The sequence below is a fragment of the Hemitrygon akajei genome, unplaced genomic scaffold, assembly GCF_048418815.1.
Source record: "Hemitrygon akajei unplaced genomic scaffold, sHemAka1.3 Scf000102, whole genome shotgun sequence".
Lineage (NCBI taxonomy): Eukaryota > Metazoa > Chordata > Chondrichthyes > Myliobatiformes > Dasyatidae > Hemitrygon > Hemitrygon akajei.
This window is the reverse complement of record NW_027331988.1, coordinates 1,634,110-1,656,733: the sequence shown is the minus strand read 5'-3', so window position 1 is coordinate 1,656,733 and position 22,624 is coordinate 1,634,110. Positions and strand designations below refer to the sequence as shown.

General features: G+C 42.9%; 1 pseudogene; it reads right to left on the bottom strand.

Moving 5' to 3' along the window:
* Window positions 1-6,474: 6,474 nt before the first annotated feature.
* On the bottom strand, window positions 6,475-8,547 carry LOC140723151 (uncharacterized; annotated as a pseudogene).
* Window positions 8,548-22,624: the final 14,077 nt, after the last annotated feature.

The following is a 22,624-nucleotide window of genomic DNA, read 5'->3' as shown; positions in this document are numbered from 1 at the left end:
GAGCCGGAAGGATGCTCGGAACGAAGGGGATCTGTCTGTGTGTGTGGATAGAGCTGATAGGTGGATGTATAGGTGTGGGGTGAGTGGTCGGATGAGGGATGTGGGAGCAGAGTGGTGATCGGACTTTCCGTAACCCGGGGAAGAGAGGTCCCGGGACAAAATAAGTTGTTAATTAGGGAGAATCTGAGCAATTGGATGAGCCAGTTGGCGTGTCCTTTCAGGAAACAGCAATTCTCTGTTCATATTAATTACTGTGCAATCTTGCTGTTAACACTGTGTTTGTTACAAAGCCGTAGAGTCTGCGAGCCGCTGTCACCATCATGGGCTGCGACTGCTGATTGGGAAGGGGGGGGGGGGAGGTCAGTGACCTTTGCATCAGAGGAGGACACGGGTTTGTACAGATGGTTCGGATCTTGTGGGACATCTGGAGTTTGCAAAGGGAGAAAGAGTTATAACCAGCGCAGCATGGTCAGAGGTGGAGGGGTACAGGAGCTGTCTGATAGATCGTTTTAATAGTGTTTTTATAATCTCACAGGTGGTGACTGAGGAAGAGGTTTGTTGATGGAGGATACCCGGAGGTGAGCAGGTCAGACACGGTATCAGGAGAGTGACAGTGATGTGATTTCCTGTGTCACGGGTACAGACAGTCGTCTCAAGTGAGGAGTTTGTGTGGAGATGCAGCTTCCCTGGAGGTGGAGGAAAGAGGACACACCAGCAGGTGGAACCAGCTGTGGGAAGACATGGTTTGTCAGGTCTGACGACGAGCTGAATGTACCATAACCTTCAGACTGAATGAGAAAACCATTCTGAGGGTATTTGAAATGTCAGAAGCAGGGGAGATGTGATCCCATGTCTCCATCAGACCCTCAGTGAGATGGTTCCAGTTATAACGTGCAGGGGTGAAAGCACAGTGTTTGGGGTCTGATTTAATCACTGATTCTGACACAGTGAGAGGGTTAGTTTTGCTGTAAGGCAGCAACATTAATGGAAGAAGACACAGGAACTTCATCAATTGCCAGTTGTTTAGCAAAAGTGAACAATTTGTATGTTACCTTGAGAGAAACTGATATTCACAGTGGTGACAAAGGGGTGCAGTCTAGTTTATTTCAGGTTGGAGAGGGGTGTGGAGTGTTGAAATCAATGCCTTCCAGTGCCACCATCGTTAATTTAGCATGTCCGGAGTGGTGGATCACACAGCACGGAAACAGGCCTTTGGCCGGCCATACCTGTTCTGACCATCCACTCACTGTCTACACTGGTCCCATTTATCAGCACTTGGTTCACAGCCGACTGTATCTCGGCAGTTTCAATGCTCATCCACTTCGTAAATGTTGTGAAGGACCTGCCTCCACCACCACCTCGGGCAGTGTGTTTCAGATTTCAGCTACTCTCTGAGTGAGAAATCTCCTCCTCAGATCCCTATAAACCTCTTCATTCTCTGCTTAAATCCATGCCCTCTGATCGGTGACACCTCTGTCCCAGGATCGGGGCTGATATGGGCATCAGTGAGGCCTTTGATAAGGTTCACATGGTAAGTTGCTGTGGAAAGTCAGACCACACGGGATCCAGGGAGAGCTGGCTCACTGGATGCACAGTTGTCTTGATGGTAGGAAGCAGAGAGTGATGGTGGGAGGCTGTTTAATGGACTCAAGGCCCGGGCCTAGTGAGGTTCCCCACGGTTACACCCCATTGCTCTCATTATTCATTGATATTTAATTATATTTGCATTTGCACAGTTTGTTGAATTCTATGCTCCACTTGATCTTTCATTGATCCTGTTATTATTCTAAAGATTTGCTAAGTGTTCCTGTAGGAAAAACAATCTCAGGGTTGTATGTGGTGACATATATGTACTCTGATAATAACATTTACTTTGAACATATACGATTATTGTCATCTATATCAATAATTTCTTTAAGAATGTACAGGATATGGAGAGTAGGTTTGCAGCAAGTTCAATTACTTTTTCTGAAAGATTTTCAGTATAATCTCTCTGCTCTGTTTCCCTCTCTGCACTCGACCACCCCCTCCCCTTACTGTCTTCCCTCTCTACCCCGTCCTCCCTCTCACCCTGACATTGGACATACGTTCAGGGTGAAAGTGAATTATTTTCGGGGAATTCTTCACTCAGAGGTTGGTGAGAGTGTGGAATGAGCTACCAGTGGAAGTGGAGGATGTGGGTTTGATTTAGACACTAAAGAGGAATTTGTGTGAGGACGTGGATGGGAGGTGTATGGAGGCTCTGGTGCACGTAGCAGGAACTAGGCAGTAACAACAAAAACAGGTCGGCATGGACTAGAAGGGCAGAGCGGCCTGTTTCAGTGCTGCTGCTCTCTGTGACTCTAATAATATTCTGATTTGTAATTTCCACAGTTAGTACTTTGCTACTTATGACGGAACCCAGACATTTACCCAAACAAGAACTGAAAGACTCTTAGCTGGCTACAGAAAGTGTTTACAAGCTGTGATGCTTGCCAAAGGGGGTGTTACTCAGTACTGACAATGCAGGGCACACAAACGTTTGCTTCCGGCCCTTTTCCTTCTTTGTTATTTTGAAATTGTAAAAGATGGAACTAAAAATGAAATCTTGCTTAAAATATTAAAGAAATGTGTCATCTTTAACTTTATGCCTTTTGTAATCAGGTCATCTTTTACTCGCTTAGCTATTCACAGGAACAGAAATTTTGATTGCGGTGCCCAAACTTTTGCATGCCACTGTATATATCCTGTGCCTTCCAAATTGCTTCCAAAAATTCCAGTCATTGCTGCTGTTTTTGTCCCTGCCGTGTTCTTTTTAAATCAATTTTGACCAATTTTTCTCTCATGCCTCTCTAATTCTTTTTATTCCAATTCTGACTTTAGCTTCTCCTTCTCTAATGTCGGGGTGAATTTGATCATATTAAGAGCACTTGCCCCTAAGGGTTCTTTGGAGTTTAGTGACCTAATTAATTCCAATTCATTACAATAATCCAGTATATCTGATCCCCAAGCGAGCTCAACCACGAGCTGCTCTAAAAAAAAACAAACATCTTTAGGCATTCTAGGAAATTCCTCCTCTTGAGACCAACACCATCCTAATTTTCCTAATCACCTGAATGACAATCCCCCATGACTATTGTAATATCGCCCGTATGGCACACATTTTCTATTTCCCATTGTAATTTGTGGACCTCATTCTTACTATTGTTTGGAAGTCTCTGTACAATTCCCATCAGGGTTTTTTTTTTTAACATTTGCTGTTCCTTAATTCTACCCACAGATTCTACACCTTCCAATCCTATACTACCACTTTCTAATGATTTTATTTAATATTTCACCAACAGAGCCACTCAACCCCACTACCAGCTTGTTTTTGTCTTGTTCTTTCCATAAATATATAAGTATCTGGGAAACAAGAGGACCTGCAGATGCTAGAAATCTAGAGAACTACACACAAAGTGCTGGAGGAGCTCAGCATGTCAGGCAGCATCTGTGGATGGGAATCAACATTTCAGGCCAAGACCCTTCACCGGGACTCTTGATACCCACATATCTGGAATATCAACAAGCAATGAAAATAGTAAGTAGTGCGGAATAGGGAAAACCTTTGACAAAATTTAGTCCAAGACTTTAAAAAAACTACCAAATAGAGCTCAATAATTAACAAATACAACACAGGCAATAAACATTTTCATCAATACTGACATTGAATTTTTTTTAAATAAAAATATCTTGGTCCCATTTCAATCAGTAAAATTTAGAATGATAAACAAGAACTTAAGAAAGCTTTAGAAAAGACTATTTACACTCAAACCCACTTAGATTAACACTACCTTGGACAGGAGGAGGAAGAGAAATAACACACATGAAATAAAAAGAAATCACACAACAGTCAGATAAAACTTCTAGGTTTATATATTTTCATCAAAAATGAACTGGATTCAGCACTCCATGTGTGTATATGCAATTTTGATAAGAAATACAGAGCAGAAAACTTAAATGAGAGGCCAACTCAGTAAAATGAATCACCACTCTGGAAGAAAACATTAACCAGTGGAATGAGAATGACCTTCCATGGGAGACATCCCAATGATCTGAGCAGACTAGATGTTGACAAGGAAGCACCGAGCACCTGACTGAGAGTTGGAGACCTCTTCTCAAAAACAGAGGAGTTCCTTGCAGAAATACAGGACAAGGTGTTTAAGAAAAAGAAAAAAATCTGAAATACATGCAATACAAGCAAACCAGACACTAAATGCAGAAAATGCCAAGAGAAACCAGACACAATCCAACACATTCCAGGATCCTGCAGCAGTTGAACTCAATCTGATTACTTACGCAGGTACAATCAAGTGGCAAATATCATTCACCAAAATCTTGCTTTAAAATACAAACTGATGAATGACCACGATAACTTGATAAAGGCACCATGACTTCAAGCCTGATTCAGTTAAGGACATAATCTCACAATTTCTATGATAATAAATACATTATTACAGATAGGATCATCTGAAATAACCATTCAGATATAATATTACAGGATAAACAAGCAGGAATAACTCCCTCAACAGGTATAACCATTCTCAACACACACATGTGCCTCGACCAATGGGGCCCCTCACCACAGGCATTGTTCGTCAGTCAGATAACCAAGTTATTTTGTCTGCCAATTAGCATCCAAATGTTGCTATTCTGTCATCCATTGCCACACCCCACTGTTGATTCCTTTCTCCTCATCATACGTTCTTACCCCATCCATCATCCAGAGTCCCAAACTCTGCCCTGTGCAGACCTGCCTCTGGTTTCTGACCCTGCTCCTTTGAACATCCAATTTATGGTTTCCCATTCCAATTTAAGTCTTTAGAGGACAGTGGTGTATCCAACAACCCTTTAGAAGCAGGGAAAATGAGTCATAATGTGGAAATAAGTTGTGATTAAGTAGGTTAACGGACAATGTCATTCTTCATCAGCCCAGAGATTAGAACTGCAGTCATCTCGACTTCTTCAGTCTGCAGAGAATTTAAGGGAAACAACAGGGGAGGATTTAAATGGACTGATGTGGAACAGATTCACTGGCCGGGTTCAGCAGGCCTGAGTACACCAGTTGTGTTATAAATTCACTAAGCACCAAAGACAGAGTTTAAAATAGAACTGGTTTATTTGTCTCAGATCCAGAATATTAAACTCCAGTTCCATTAAAGGTGAATGTGCAGCAGAATAAACTCCTCCCATGCCCAGTGACCAGGGTGCAGAACTCGGTGTGGTGAGCAGCAGCAATAATTGCAGAGTTCAGCACCGACAGTCACTCTCGAAATTGCATTCAGCAACGGTGATGGACAAATATCCAGCATGCAGCTTATTGAAACTTTCTCCCCAGTGTGAACCCGGTAGTGTGTCACAAGTGTAACGCACTGTAAGGTTTCACTGCTGATGTAATGGCCTCTATGCAATGTTTCACTGCTGAGGTAGTGGTTTCTCTGCAGCAGCAATGTCTAGGTTACAATTAGAGATAACAGGGTTTTGGAGTGCGGGGCTATCCAATGACAGAAATGTTCTTTCTTGTGAGTCTGGAAGAGAGATTTTCATGGTCTTTTGCTGGGGAGAGTTGAGAAGACGTGAATGGAGAGAGTGGGCCCTTTTTCTTTTTTTTTTTTTTGTTTTCTTTACGAACCCTATCGTCAAAGTAAGAATTATAAATCTTAATAGTTTAATCACATATTATGTACCATTTGTTACTTCAGGTGTCACGTAGACGCAAACTTATAAAACTACCAGCAACAATTGAACACACGGAGTCTGGTTTTGCAGTTAACAAACACTATTTTATTGGTAACTACTAATAATAGTGAACTTAAACCAGATAATCCAAGGGTTAGCAATGTTATGCATATATAGGTGTGAATACAGGTTTCCCCCGGTACCTGAAGTTAGAGCGTTCCTATGAAACCGTTTGTAAACCGAAATGTCATGAAGTGAAGAAGCAATTACCATTAATATAAATGGGAAAAGATTTTGGACGTTCCCAGACCCAAAGAATAACCCACCAAATCATACCAAATAGCACATAAAACCTAAAATAACACTAACCTATAGTAAAAGTAGGAATGATATGATAAATATACACACTATATAAAGTAGAAATATTGAATTTACAGTGTAGTTTCACTGAAAATCGGGAAGATAGTGAACTGAAATTGATTTGGAGAGAAAAAGAATCGGCACGTGCACAGCTATGCACGTACACACATGCGTACATAACTGCTGCACAAGGCTTCACGGTCACGGTAGTCCTTCTCGGGGTAAACTCACATATAAAGCAGGCATCATCTTTATCATAAAACCGAAAATCCTCTTTGGTCAGCAAAAACAGGTACTAATGTAACTCTTTCGTAACAGTGAGCTGTCGTAAAACGAGCGTCTGAAAAACGGGGGCCACCTGTATATCAATCCAAAACCTAGGTGGTAAACGGCATAGTCTTACGATGATGTGGTAGATACAATTTAGTTCACAAGATTGGGGGGGGGGGGAGGAGGGAGGGAGGGAAGGAGGGAGAGGGAGATGTAATCCAAGTAAACAGGTGTTGTCGACCTTTTCCAATGCCCATCAAATCTTCCAAGTTAGCCAGACGTGACCAACTGAAGAGCACGTTCTTCAAGAGAAAATCTACCAACGCAGGCAAGGGTTAGACTCACCGGTAGATTCCACAGGGTCGCTCTTACACAGACTAACAGCCATAGATCGATTCTTCTTTATCGATCCTCAAATCCCACCCTGCTAGAAAGTCCAACTAGCAGAAACTTTCATCACTACCCTTCGTGCATCTGCGTGTCCTGCGAGAAAAGCAGTTATGTGTGTTTAAATACCGTTGTGCTGAACACCAGCTGTCCATCATGTAGCTCCGCCCCTCTCTCAGTAAGAAGTCGATTGCTTGTTCTGTGTCGGTAAAGGATCATTCTGACCTTGCTTAACCACAGAGAACATAAACATTAGCTGGTCACCATAGCAACCCAGCACTTCTGCAGAAATCCAACAGCGTGTCCAAGGTCAGTCTCGGTTCTCTTTGCATTTTAAAGAGACAGTCCACAGAAAGTATGAACGCCAGGGGCAGATTACACAGGGGACACATCGCTCAGTATCCACCCAAACAAGATTCTTCAGTTTGGCCAGACTGGGGTGGGGGGGCTATAACTCCCTCTGTTAAGCTGCCAGCAGAACTGAGAGCTACATAAGATTAGATGACTGAGTGAATCGCTTCCTACATTCACAGCAGGTGAACGGCCTCTCCCCAGTGTGAACTCAATGATGCACACTGGTTGATTTGGCTGAGAGAATCTTTTCCCAAAGTCTGAGCAGATCGGTCTCTACCCAGTGTGAAGTCGCTGGTGTGCCTTTAGGATGGATGACTGAGTGAATCCTTTCCCACAGTTTGAGCAGGTGAACGGCCGCTCCCCAGTGTGAACTCGCTGATGTACCTTCAGATGGGATGACGAAGCGAATCCCTTCCCACAGTCTGAGCAGGTGATTTGCCACTCTCCAGTGTGAACTCCCTGGTGTGCCTTCAGTTGAGATAACTGAGTGAATCCTTTCCCACAGTCTGAGCAGGTGAACGGCTTCTCTCCAGTGTGAACTCGCTGATGTACCTTCAGATGGGATGAGCAAGTGAATCCCTTCCCGCAGTCCGAGCAGGTGAATGGCCTCTCTCTGGTGTGAACTCGCTGATGTACCTTCAGTTGAGATGACTGAGCGAATCCCTTCCCACAGTTTGAGCAGGTGAACGGCCTCTCTCTGGTGTGAACTCGCTGATGTACCTTAAGTTGAGGTAATTCGGTGAATCCCTTCCCGCAGTCTGAGCAGGAAAACGGCCACTCTCCGGTGTGAACTGACCGGTGTTTCAGTAACTTATATGACAAAGTGAATCGTTTCCCACAGTCTGAGCAGGTGAATGGCCTCTCCCCAGTGTGAACTGACTGGTGTCTCAGTAAGTGAGCTGAAGAAGTGAATGCATTGCCACAGTCCGAGCACGTGAACGGCTTCTCCCCAGTGTGAACTTGTTGATGTACCTTCAGTAGAGATGATGAAGTGAATCCCTTCCCACAGTCCGAGCAGGTGAATGGCCTCTCCCCCGTGTGAATTCGCTGATGTACCTTCAGTTGAGATGACTGAGCGAATCCCTTCCCACAGTCTGAGCAGTTGAATGGCCTCTCTCCGGTGTGAACTCGCTGATGTATCTTCAGTCGAGATCATTCAGTGAATCGCTTCCCACAGTCTGAGCAGGTGAACGGCCACTCTCCGGTGTGAACTGACTGGTGTCTCAGTAACTGATATGATGATGTGAATCCCTTCCCACATTCTGAGCAGGTGAATGGCCTCTCCCCAGTGTGAACTGACTGGTGTCTCAGTAACTTATATGCGGAAGTGAATCCCTTCCCGCAGGCTGAGCAGTTGAATGGCCTGTCCCCAGTGTGAACTGACTGGTGTCTCAGTAACTGAGATGACTGAGTGAATCCTTTCCCACAGTCTGAGCAGGTGAACGGCCGCTCCCGAGTGTGAACTCGCTGGTGAGCCATTAGTCTAGTTGACTGAGTGAATTCTTCCCCACAAATTCCACAGATGACCAGTCTCTGCCCAATGTAAACTGATTGGTGTGTCCAGAGGTGGGATGACAGACTGAATCCCTTCTCACACAGAGAACAGGTTAATGGCCTTGTCCCAGTGTGAACTTGCTGATGTACGTTCAGTTGAGATGACCGAGTGAATCCATTCCCACTGTCTGAGCAGATGAATGGGCTCCCCCCGTGTAAACTAACGGGCGTGCCATTGGGTCAGATGATCGAGTGAATCCCTCCCCACAGTCTGAGCAGGAAGGATGATCGACTGAATCCCTTGCTGCACTTCTTAAATATCTGGACAGAGACAACAAAACTGGCGTGTTGTGTTCGAGATTCCCGTAGGCAAATTCCTTGTCATTTTTAACCTGTAAAAAGATTTACAAAATTCATCAATGGGTGCAGGACATTTCTAATGAGATCGCTTGAGTTGTCAAGGTGTCAGCTGGCATCACACTGTTACAGAGAAGAGTTGGAGAGAGAAATCATGTTCTAACTGGGCACGGTGCTGGTATCTGGAATGACCATCAAATTCTCTGATGCTTTTCCTGTCTCTGTAAGAATGGGGCATTTCTACCATCTCCGATCTGTGACCTGGCTCAGTTTGACTCTCTCCGTTGGTATTATTCCCTGTTCCCACTGAGCTGCATGGGTTCCTGGCCCCACAGTAACTGAAACACTCTCACACAAGTAGCCTGCAATCCGTTCCATGCACCCACAACTCTCAGTGTAAATAAAGTTACCCCTGACATCCCCTCCGTATCAACTTTCAAGCACCTTAAAACTATGCTCCCTCACGTTAGCCATTTCAGCCCTGGGGAAAAAACCTCTGGCTATCCACACGATCAGTGTCCCTCATCATCCTATACATCTGAAAAAGGCTCAAAACATAAACAAAGATATTATACATTTCTTTGAGGATTTGTTGGGAATAGACAACATTATGACAGTATAGATAGGGTACAGGTAAGCAGCTTTTTCCACTGAGGATGGGTGCGATGACAACCATAGGTCATGGGTAAGTGGGGAAGTGAAAATTTAATGGGAACATTTGGAAAAGCTCTTTACTGAAATGGTCGTGAGAGTGTGGAATGAGATGCCAACACAAGTGGTGAATTTGAGCTCGGTTTCACCACTTAAGAGAAGTTTGGATGGGAGCGTGGATGGTAGGGGTATGGAGGGCGATGGTCCCGGTGCAGGTAGTTGCATTAGCCAGTTTAAATGTTTGTTTGGCATTGACTGGATTGGGCAAATAGCCTGTTTCTGTACTGAACTTCTCCATGTTTCTGTGACAGACAAGCTGGCCAAACTTGTTTGGAAGGGAAAAGGTAGGAGTGACAACGGAGCAGCAATGGCTGGAGTTTCTGGGAGAATTCAGGAGCTGAGTGATCGGTACATCCCAAAGAAGTGGAAGCATTGTAAAGGCAGGAAGACACAACTGTGGCTGAAATGAGAAGCCAAAGCCAACATAAAAGCCAAAGAGAGGGCAAACAAAAGAGCAAAAACTATTCGAAGCTTTTAGAAACCAACAGAAGATGATTAAAAATAAGTCAGTTGAGCTCGGGGGTGGAATTGTGATACTGTTACGTATCCAGGCAACAATAAATATAGATGAGATAGGCAAGGGTTTAACAACAAATAACACGTTTATTAAACACTGAAACAAACCCCCTCAAAAGTAAACAAACCCAAACGTAATCGGAACTCAGCTGCTGTGCGGCAGATTCACAGTTCTTAATAGCGCTGCATGTTCAAACAGTCTTTAAAGCAGTATTGAAAAAAAAACAGTTCTTTAAAACGGTATGCCGAAAGTAAACAGTTCTTTAGAGCGATATGCCAAAAGTTCAAAAGCTCACAGTCCTTTTAAAAGGGAGAGACTTTTAAGGCGATTTAAATTCTCTTCCACGTCGATGTCCTTCGATTCCCCGGCGTCGAACTTTCCCACGAAGAATTTTATAAAATATAACGGCTTAAAGGTACTGACCTTTCTTCCCACACTATTCTCAATCCTTTCTGGTCAACCCAGGGATTAACAGCGAGAATAGTCAACGAAATCCTTCCGAATGAGGATCAAACAAGGTCGAACTTTTCCACCTTCGAAAATCGGTTCTCCTCGATTTTTACCTTCCAAACTTTTCTTCACTCTCCACGGCAAAGAAACCGTTGGCAGTGACCTTTTAAACTTTAGGCATTATATAGAACTTCATTTTTAACTAAACTGCGTCATCACATTAAATCACGCAGTGACATGAAGTCATCTTGGCAAATTCCGCCACGAACTGCCCCACCTGACAAGGTGGGTCTTCCTTTTATACCCTGTAGAAAAAACCTGTCACATGACCTCTACTGGCGGGAAAATGACATCACTCCACCATCACAAGACCATTACCTCATGTCCAGTATAACTTCAACCCCAGTCACGTGACAAGGGTACCACTGTCACGTGTCACGGGTACGTAACACCTCCCTCCAAAAAAAGACATTTTTGGTCTGACAAGAACAAAAATTTTAACAATCACTTACAAGAAAAACAAATGTATAAATTATATAACATACACAATATACAATACAGTAGGAGTGTTACAATAAAAAAAACACTCAAAAAAAATATTACATTGTACATTCAACATCGAGATAGACAATCAGCAACCACATTATCTTTACCTTTAATATGAGTTATCACAATATTGTACTCTTGAAACATCAAACTCCAATTTAACAATCTTCTGTTTTTGTTTTTCATCTTACTCAGAAAAACTAACGGATTATGATCAGTGTAAACAATAAGTGGTTTTTGAGTTGTACCAACATATACCTCAAAATATTCTAAAGCTAAAACAAGAGATAACAATTCTTTCTCTATTGTTGAATAGTTTCTTTGATGCTTATTAAATTTCTTAGAAAAGTAAGCTACTGGATGATCAACCTCATCACCCTCATTCCTTTGCATCAATACTGCTCCTGCAGCTTCATCACTAGCATCTACAGCTAATGAAAAAGGTTTTTCAAAGTCAGGTGCCTTAAGCACAGGTTGTTGACATATCATTGTTTTCAATTTTTCAAATGCTTCCTGACAAAACACTGTCCACACAAACTTCACATTCTTCTGCAGAAGATTAGTTAATGGAAGGGCAACATTAGCAAAATTCTTACAAAATTTTCTATAATATCCTACCATTCCCAAAAATCTTCTGAGAGTTTTTTTCCCCGTCGGAGTGGGAATCTCTAAAATTGCCTGAACTTTTGCCGGAACAGGAGCTACCTTACCTTGACCTACAACATAACCAAGGTAAGTCACAGTGGCATGTCCAAATTCACTCTTGGCTAAATTAATAGTCAAGTTAGCTTTTGAAAGCTTTTCAAACAATTTCTCCACCGCAATAATGTGTGCTTCCCAAGTATCATTTCCTGTCACTAAATCATCAATATAAGCATCAGTATCTTTCAATCCCTGAATCACAGAATTAATCATCCTCTGGAAAGTACCTGGGGCATTCTTCATCCCAAATGGAAGAACATTATACTCATATAACCCAGATGGAGTTACAAATGCAGAAATCTCTCTACCTCTGTCCGTTAATGGAACACACCAATACCCTTTCAATAAATCAATCTTTGTAAGGAACTTTGCTTTCCCAACTTTATCTACACAATCATCTACTCTAGGAATTGGATATGCATCTGTTTTCGTTACAGCATTCACCTTCCTATAGTCCGTACAAAACCTAATACTACCATCAGGTTTTGGCACCATAACACATGGCGAACTCCAATTCGAGTTAGAATGTCTAATAATATCATTCTCTAACATGTATTCAATTTCCTTCTCAGCAAGTTCACATTTTTCCATGTTCATCCTATATGGATGTTGTTTCATAGGTTTGGCATCTCCAACATCTACATCATGTGAAGCTATAGTAGTCCTTCTCGGAACATCTGGAAACAAATCCTTATACTTAAAAATCAATTCCTTCATCTGTTGTTTCTGCTCTAGCTGTAAATGTGCTAATTTCTCATCCATATTTTCCAGAATGGTCGAATTAGGTAACCTAACAGAAACAATGTTAGATTTAGAATGAAAGTCAGATGAATCATCTATCATGTTCCCAGTTAAATCAAACTCATTCTCACTAACCACAACAGTCACATTATCAGGTTGTTTCTCAAAATATGGTTTAATCATATTTATGTGGCAAAGTTGTGTTGACCTTCTACGATCTGGAGTTTTTATTACGTAATCCACATCATTGATTCTAGACACAATTTCATAAGGACCATGAAATCTAGCTTGAAAAGGATTTGTCTGCACTCGGAAAAGAACCAACACCTTATCTCCAGGCTTAAACATCCTCATCCTAGCTTCCTTATCATACCAAGTTTTAATTTTCTCCTGAGCCAACTTTAAATTTTCCTTGGCTAAGCTACAAGCTTTATGTAACCTGTCCTTAAATTTCAAAACATAGTCCAACAAATTAGTATGCACTTCCTTACTAATCCACTGTTCCTTCAATAAAGCTAAAGGTCCTCTAACTCTATGCCCAAACACAAGTTCAAATGGACTAAACCCTAAAGAATCCTGTACCGATTCCCTTACTGCAAATAAAAGTAAGTTTATACTCTCATCCCAGTCACTTTCATTTTCCACACAATATGTCCTAATCATATTCTTGAGAGTAGAATGAAACCTCTCCAAGGCACCTTGCGATTCTGGATGGTATGCAGACGAAGTGATTTGCTTAGCTCCCAATTTATAAACTATCTGTTGAAACAATCCAGACATAAAATTACTACCTTGATCAGTTTGTATTTCCTTAGGCAATCCAAAATAAGTAAAGAATTTTATAAGAGCCTTCGTCACAGTTTTAGCTTTTATATTCCTAAGTTGTACTGCCTCTGGAAACCTAGACGAAGTACACATGATAGTCAACAAATACTGATAACCAGTTTTTGTCTTTGGTAATGGACCAACACAATCTACAATAACTTTAGAAAACGGTTCACCAAATGCTGGAATAGGTTGTAATGGAGCTACTGGTGTAACCTGATTTGGTTTACCCACAATTTGACAAGTATGGCACGTCTTACAAAACATCGCCACATCTTTTCTTAAACCAGGCCAGTAAAAATGTTTTAAAATCTTGTCCACAGTTTTCCTTACCCCTTGATGTCCACCTAAAGGCACACTATGAGCTAAATTCAAAATCTCATTCCGATAAACTTTAGGAACAACTACCTGATAAACAACATTCCATTCCTCACTTGCAGGAATTGTAGGCGACCTCCACTTCCTCATCAACACTCCTTTTTCCAAGTAATATCCTACTGACACCTTCTCAATTTCACTACCTAGTAAAGCTTGTTCCCTTAATTTTACAATCTCAGGATCTCTATTCTGCTCTGCTATCAACTCCTTCCGAGACAGAGATAAATCTTCATAGTCAGACTTACTCCCAGAATCTTGTTCAAACAACGAAGGTAAGAAAGTCTCTGACACATCCTCAAAACTCACATCCTGAGTTGAACAGTCATGAGTAACAACCTCATTCTGCACATCAATCTTTTTAGCCATAGCTCTAGTCACAACACAGGAAGAATCTGTGTTAGAATTCACCTCTGGTTCCTCTGATTCCATTGTCAAATGCACTTCAGGAAAAACTTGTCCACCTGCCAAGTCATTACCTAACAAGAAAGAAATACCCTTCACAGGTAAGCTATGCTGTAATCCTACTTTAACAAATCCTGTAACTAACCCTGACTTTAAATTTACTTCATGTAAATGTACAGGCATAAAATCACTTCCAACACCTCTTATGTAATTTACCTCACCAGTATCACTCTCTTCATTAAACTTCAACACACTATCTAACATCAGTGATTGAGAAGCTCCAGTATCCCTAAGAATTTTTATTGGCACCAGAGTAGATCCGTCTTTCAAGGATACAAACCCTTCAGTTATAAAGTGATCATATCCCTTTCTAACTTTGTCAGATTCTAACAAATCCTCATTTGTGTTTACCAAACCCTGTAACTTTACAGGTGCTTCAGTATGTTGCACACAAGCATCTGGAACTGCTTCCTTCTCTTTCTTTTTCAATTTGAAACAGTTAGCTATTACATGGCCAGGCTTCTTACAATAGTTACAAATAAGACCAAACTGTCTTTCCTTCACAGGTTTACCTTCCTCCTTACCTTTCTCATTAACCTCTGATTTAATTTCTAATTTACCTGGAGTCTCCATATTATTTTTCCTCTTGAAAATTCTACCCTGAAGAAATTTATTCTTATGGATTAAAACATACTCATCAGCTAATCTAGCACAGTCCTGCAATTTATCAGTATCCCTCTCATTTAAGTAGGTCGTTACTTCAACAGGAATGCTTCTTTTAAATTCCTCCATTAAAATCAGCTCTCTCAATGTATCATAGTCCTCATTTACATTTTTAGAAGAAACCCATCTCTCAAAACACATAGCTTTATCATAGGCAAATTCCACATAAGTCTTTTCCACAGACTTTTTCAAACTCCTGAATCTTTCTCTATATGCTTCTGGGACCAATTCATATGCTCTGAGAATATTTGTTTTCACAATATCATAATCTAATGCTTGCGCAGCAGTTAAAGCTGTGTAAACTTGTTGTGCCTTGTCTTTAATCACACTCTGTAACAACACTGACCATTTATCTTTTGGCCACTCTGACATCCGAGCAATAGTTTCAAAATGTTGAAAATATCTTTCCACTTCTGTTTCACTAAATGGAGGGACCAATTTAATTTCTTGGCTAGCAACAAACGGTTTTCTAGAATCAGAAGACTGATTCTCAGACCTTAAATTCTCCATTGCATATTTAAACTCTCTCTTTTTCTGTTCAGATTCCAATTTATAACGCTCCAACTCTGCTTTACTTTGTTCCAACCTCATTTGTTCAATTTGCAACTGCATCTCCAGATTACTTATTGGAAACGATTCTAAAATCGATTCATCAAAATCACCCGAAGCCACAAAATGTGATGCGATCTTTCTCTGTATTACAGCCTTTGATGTAGTCGCCAAAATACCTTTAAGTTGCAATCTCTTAGCAATCTCAGATACTTCAGTTTTTTTCGCCTTCGCTAACAAATCCGCGTCTGGCGAATCCAGAAACTCATCAATATTCATCGTTGCCAAATACCACTCACAAGCCAATCAAACAAAAAAACCCGAGCAATCCCCGTTACCAAAACACCGATTCAAAATTCAAAAAACATTTTAAACTCAAACGATCCATATCCCGGACGAGCCCCCATAATTAATGTTACGTATCCAGGCAACAATAAATATAGATGAGATAGGCAAGGGTTTAACAACAAATAACACGTTTATTAAACACTGAAACAAACCCCCTCAAAAGTAAACAAACCCAAACGTAATCGGAACTCAGCTGCTGTGCGGCAGATTCACAGTTCTTAATAGCGCTGCATGTTCAAACAGTCTTTAAAGCAGTATTGAAAAAAAAAACAGTTCTTTAAAACGGTATGCCAAAAGTAAACAGTTCTTTAGAGCGATATGCCAAAAGTTCAAAAGCTCACAGTCCTTTTAAAAGGGAGAGACTTTTTAAGGCGATTTATCTTCCACGTCGATGTCCTTCGATTCCCCGGCGTCGAACTTTCCCACGAAGAATTTTATAAAATATAACGGCTTAAAGGTACTGACCTTTCTTCCCACACTATTCTCAATCCTTTCTGGTCAACCCAGGGATTAACAGCGAGAATAGTCAACGAAATCCTTCCGAATGAGGATCAAACAAGGTCGAACTTTTCCACCTTCGAAAATCGGTTCTCCTCGATTTTTACCTTCCAAACTTTTCTTCACTCTCCATGGCAAAGAAACCATTGGCAGTGACCTTTTAAGCTTTAGGCATTATATAGAACTTCATTTTTAACTAAACTGCGTCATCACATTAAATCACGCAGTGACATGAAGTCATCTTGGCAAATTCCGCCACGAACTGCCCCACCTGACAGGGTGGGTCTTCCTTTTATACCCTGTAGAAAAAACCTGTCACATGACCTCTACTGGCGGGAAAATGACATAACTCCACCATCACAAGACCATTACCTCATGTCCAGTATAACTTCAACCCCAGTCACGTGACAAGGGTACCACTGTCATGTGTCACGGGTACGTAACAATACTGTTATCATTAATGAGTCTTGGTAGCACCCAACAGTCTGAGGCATTTAGAGGAACAAAATATCGGGGGCCTCAATATCTCTTGAAATCCAAGATTCCCTGCACTAGTTACCTTTCAACATACAAACTCTACACTCTCAAAAATGTCACTTCTGAAGGCCTCCCGCTTACCAAGTACTCCTTTGCCAGAAAACGGCCTATCCCAAACAACACTTTTCAGGTCCTTTTGACAGCATCAAAACTGACCTTTCATCCCCTCTGTTCTGTTCCCCTAACTAACGAATCCCCTATCACCCGTTTGACTTTCCTCTGCCAGGTAATCCCTCCCTCCCCAACAGTTTCTAAAGCGGCCCACCTGGTTGTTGTGTGGGATGGCAACAAGAGTACTCTGTGATGGCTATTTAACTTCATTCCCTTTCATGTCTCTCAACCAGTTTCCTGTGTCCTGCACCTTAGGTGCAACTCACCTCCCTTCCTGTCATATCTATCACCCCTCCAACTGCTGGATGATCCAGAATTCATCCATTTTCAGCTCCAACTCCTTAAAGTGCAGCTGGACGCACATCTTGTAGGTTAGGGTGTCAGGGACACTGGAGTTCTCCCCACCTTCCGACCAATGTCCCCTCTAATTTGTAATGACCAGTGTGCACATAAATCTTGTACTGTGCATTCTCTTACCCAGTGACGACATGTGCACTGTGAATTTTATAGAGAGAGGTATTCATTTTAACAGCCAGCAAATCACTGTGTGTAAGAACTGTGATCTCCTCTGGGCTCGATCCAGTTCATCTGCACTCACACACCATGTCGCAGGCCTGTAACGGTTAATGAAGGATTCTCTCACCAGTGCTTTTGCACATTGTCCATAAATGGTTTGCTTGCTAAATTATGCTTTAAAAAGTCAGATTTCCAAATATCACTCCAATTCTTCCCTCTTGTAAACTCTCCAACAACTTTTGCATCACCACAATACACACAGGTATCACCAGTTTCTGTATTGTACATAAATATTTCCCCTGAACCCTCCCCCAGGTGACTGACGGTGGTGAATTCAGTGATGGTAATGCCAATGAATATGAAGGGAAGGGCAGTAGTCTGTCTCACTGGAGTCTGGCACATTTGTGATGTGAAAGCTACTTGTTGCCCAGGGCAAAGGTTTTTGATATTATTATCTTCCCTGAAAGAATGGGTCAAAACATGTCGTCACGGGTAGAAAAGTCGAGAACAAGTGGAGGTAGCTCAAGCAACACACACAAAATGCTGGAGGATCTCAGCAGGCCAGGCAGCATCTACGGAAAAGTGTACGAATGCTGAGTTCCTCAAGCATTTTGTGTGTGTTGCTTGGATTTCCAGCATCTGCAGATTTTCTCGTTAGTGATTGGAGATAGAACAAAGGTGATTTTCTCAACTGGTGATGTAAAATACCCGATTTTGTTCCCTTTCTCCGAGTTCCTAATCCTCGCATTTAGATAGCTGGAGCTCAGCTCTGTCTGAGAGATCCATCGGCTCCCATTCCCTCATCAGCCGGAAGCTCCCTGGGGCCCGTAGGGCTGAGAGAGAGGGAAGAGAGCAGGACTATCCCGGGATTACGGGTCACGCTGTGCGGAGTTCACAGGAATTGTCCCGAAATCGCTGTTTAAGACAGTCGCCCCGAAATATTCGCTTACCTGCGTCCGACCCGGCAGCCGTTTTCCAGAGGCCTTTTGTGAACTGCGCGCATGCGTAATATTCGTATACGTCATCAACATTGACGCCTGCGCATATGATCGATGTTTCAGCGCTGGCGAAATTTTTAAACAATTCCTGCAAGCACCGCTTCTATGTCCATACCTCAGTTTTTTTTTTTGTATATAGAAAACTCAGCGGGCGTTTTAACGCAGAAAGCGGCTCACATAAACAATATACTCAATATCAAAGTGTATCTAATGCCAAAGTACAATCCTCTTACAAATGCAGATATAAAACACAGGAGATTCTGCAGTTGCTGGAAATACAGAGACGCACACACACACAAAATGCTGGAGGAACTCTGCAGTTCATGCAGCAGCTAAACAGAGGAATACATGGTCTAGGACGTGCTGAAGGAGCCCGCCTACACGTTGTCTATTTATTCCTCTCCACATTTGCTGCCTGATCTGTCGATTTCCTCCAGTGTTTTGCATTTTTTTCAATCAATTTCCGAATGTTTCCGATCTTTCATCTGTAGGCACATCCTGCTGGCCTGATTCCTCTTTCTCTTTCTCCTCTTAAACTCTAGACCCCGTCTCTTTCCGGAGCCCCAAAACCCTGACTCAGCTGGCAACTCTTTGGTTTCTGACTCTGCTCCATCGAAGATTCACTCACTAGTCTGCGGTCAGACTTTAGAGGCGCATTGTAATAACCCAGCTGTCTGAAGCACGTCCTCTGAAATGAGTGAAAATGTTACAATGACGTTCAAAAGAGCAGTGAAGAAGGAGTTTAATATTCTGATATGGGACAGAAACATGGGCAGGAACCAGATCGGCCGAGTGGCCACTCTAGTGTACATTGTGAGTGTGGTAGAGACAGTAAGTACCTGAGACACGGGATTTGATACAGACCTGATTTATCTTTCACAGATCCACAATATTAAACACCAGTCTAGTTTAAGGCTAACATCAGCAGAACAGACTCCTCCAATGCTCAGTGACCAGGGTTCAGTCCTGGGTGCGATGAGCAGCCGCAAGAACAGCAGAATCTGACAGTAACAGTCCCTCATGAACCTGCAGCTGCCTTCAGTCACCGTGATGGTTAAACATTTAACACGGAGCTGATTTGAACTTCCTCCCTGATGTGAAGTTGCTGGTGTTGCAGCATCTGGGATGATTGAGTAAAACTCTTTGCTCACTCCGGACAGAGTGATAGCTGTGTGGAATGAGAGTGATAGCTGTGTGGAATGAGAGTGATAGCTGTGTGGAATTGAGAGTGATAGCTCTGTGGAATGAGCTTCCTGTAGAAGTAGTAGAGGCCAGTTCAGTTGTGTCATTTAAGGTAAAATTGGATAGGTATATGGACAGGAAAGGAGTGGAGGGTTATGGGCTGAGTGCGGGTAGGTGGGACTAGGTGAGATTAAGAGTTCGGCACCTACTAGGAGGGCCGGAATGGCCTGTTTCCGTGCTGTGATTGTTATATGGTTATATGGTTAAATGTGGCCTCTATTTATTGTGAACTCACCGAAGCATCACAAGGTGGGTTAACTGAATGAGTCTCTTCGCACACACGGAGCAGGTGAACGGCCGCTTCCCAGTCCGAAGTTGCTGGACTTTTGGAAATAGTGAAGGATGTTGTCACGCTGCATAAATCGCAGGGTCAAACAGTTAAACAAAGCTGGGAATTATGAGAGAGAGAGAGAGAGAGAGAGAAGAGAGAGAGAGAGAGAGAGAGAGAGAGAGAGAGAGAGAGAGAGAGAGAGGAGAGAGAGAGAGAGAGAGAGAGAGAGAGAGAGAGAGAGAGATAGAGAGAGAGAGAGAGAGAGAGAGAGAGAGAGAGAGAGAGGATCGAGAGAGATGAGAGAGAGAGGCGAGCGTGGAGGAGATGGGAGAGATGGAGTCAGGTGGGAGAGAGAGAGAGAGAGAGAGAGAGCAGAGAAACACTAAAATTGTAGAACTTACAGGATACTGGATAACTCGGAATGACTCGGCCAGAAATTCATTCGGCGAGCATCAGGCCGACTGAGCCCCGAGGGATTAGCACCGCCCCTTTAGATATACTCCAGGGCAGGAAGGAATCCGAGCCCAGACTCGGGACAAGTTTACAGGTAACCAGTCTGATGAGAGGCGAAAGTCCAAGGGGACTGAATTGGATTCCTGCTAAGTTTGAAGTACTTAAATTATCCTTAGAAGAGAGAAGATGTGGGAATCTGCAGGAATGATATGAGAATTTGGAAGGCAGAGTCAGAGTGGGTGTAAGGACTGTGGACGGTCGGTACCGGAAGAATACAGTGAATGTGTCTCGAAGAATCTGACCGGGAATCAAAACACATTCCACACAGAGGATGGAGATGTGGGGAAGTGGCTCGATTTGCATTCACTGGGAAAATGCGATATATTTGAACAAGGTTGTTAAAAAAATCGCTTCTTAGTGACATGGCAGAATCTTTCAGTGCAGCAGAAGATGCATAACTGATGCAACGGGGCAGTTACTGACTTCCAAAAGCTGCTGGATAATCGGGTTGCCATGGAGATTTGATATCGTGCAATAACGGGGAGCGCGACTCTGCAGAATCAAGCCCTGAAATGTTGCTGCTTCTCCGGACCGTGAAGGATTCACACTGGACTTCCTCAGATGTCAGTAGCATTTCCAAATTGTTATAATCACTAATGGAGAGCGGGAAAACTTCGGGAGGACATAACCGTGATATAGAGGAAGGTTAATGGGAAATATAGCAGGTGAAATAAAATACTGAAGACCGTGACTCCCGATAATAAAACACGCCTCTTGCGCGACACTCTCACACTGACTACGCGTGTCTCCAAGTAGCTACAGATACTGACCTTCGGAATCTCTCAGCCCCCACAGACAACACAACTCCTCTTCTATACTGCCCCGGCAACATACACATCACATCTTCCCCGTTCTCTAAAAATTCATCCCGCCTTACATGTATCGGGATTTAAACTTTTACGTTGTCCCTACTTGGCCCCGGATCGGAAGCCACACAAGCCTCTCCCTCTGCTCCTCTCGCCGCCCCTCACCACCGAGAACTATTTTATCAATATGGGAGGGATATGGTCCGGAGGAACCAGGGATATTTTGGATCCTGTACCTTAATTCAGAATTCCAAAGGACGTTCCGGACAGTACTGGGCCGTCAGATGCCGGCCATGGTGGGACGGGATTTGCCGCACCCTCGGGTGGGCGGTAGAGTATTCTCAGCTCTCTGTTTTTCCCTTTGCAGTTTTTGTAATCCTCTGCTTAGCTACTGCCAGAACTGCAGAGTTCCTCCAGCATTTTGTGTGTGAGCGTCTCTGTATTTCCATCAACTGCAGAATCTCCTGTGTTTTATATCTGCCTTTGCAAGAGGATTGTACGTTGGCATTAGATACACTTTGATATTGAGTATATTGAGTATGGGAGCCGCTTTCTGCGTTAAAACAGCTGCTGAGTTTTCTATATACAAAAAAACCCTGAGGTTTGGAGATGGAACCGGCGCTTGCAGAAACTTTTAATGGCACCATGATTACCAGTGATGCCCTACATTAAACATTTCGCCGGCGCTGAAGCATCGATCATATGCGCAGGCGTCACAAAAGGCCTCGGGAGCGCGGCTGCTGGATCGGACACAGGTAAGCGATTACATCCGGGCGACTGTCCTAAACACCGACTGAGGGGCAATTGCTGTGACCTTCCGACACTGCACCCCACAATCCCGGGACAGTCCTGCTCACCTCCCTGTATCTCAGCCCCACGATCCGTACACGGTCCCCGGGGAGCTTCCGGCTGAATCGGGAATGGGAACCGATGGATCTCTCAGACAGAGCTGAGCTCCAGCTATCTAAATGCAAGGATTAGGAACTCGGAGAAAGGGAACAAAATCGGGTCTTTCACATCACCAGTTGAGAAAATCACCTTTGTTCCACTTCCAATCACAAACGAGAAAATCTGCAGATGCTGGAAATGCAAGCAACACACACAAAATACCGGAGGAACTCAGTAATAATACTCTTTTCCATAGATGCTGCCTGGCCTGCTGAGATCCCTCCAGCATTTTGTGTGTGTTGCTTGAGCTATCTCCTTTTGTTCTGGACTTTTCTACCCGTGACGACATGTTTTGACCCATTCTCTCTGAGTACATAATGATATCAAACACCTTTGCCCTGGGCAGCAAGTAGCTTTCACATTACAAATGTGC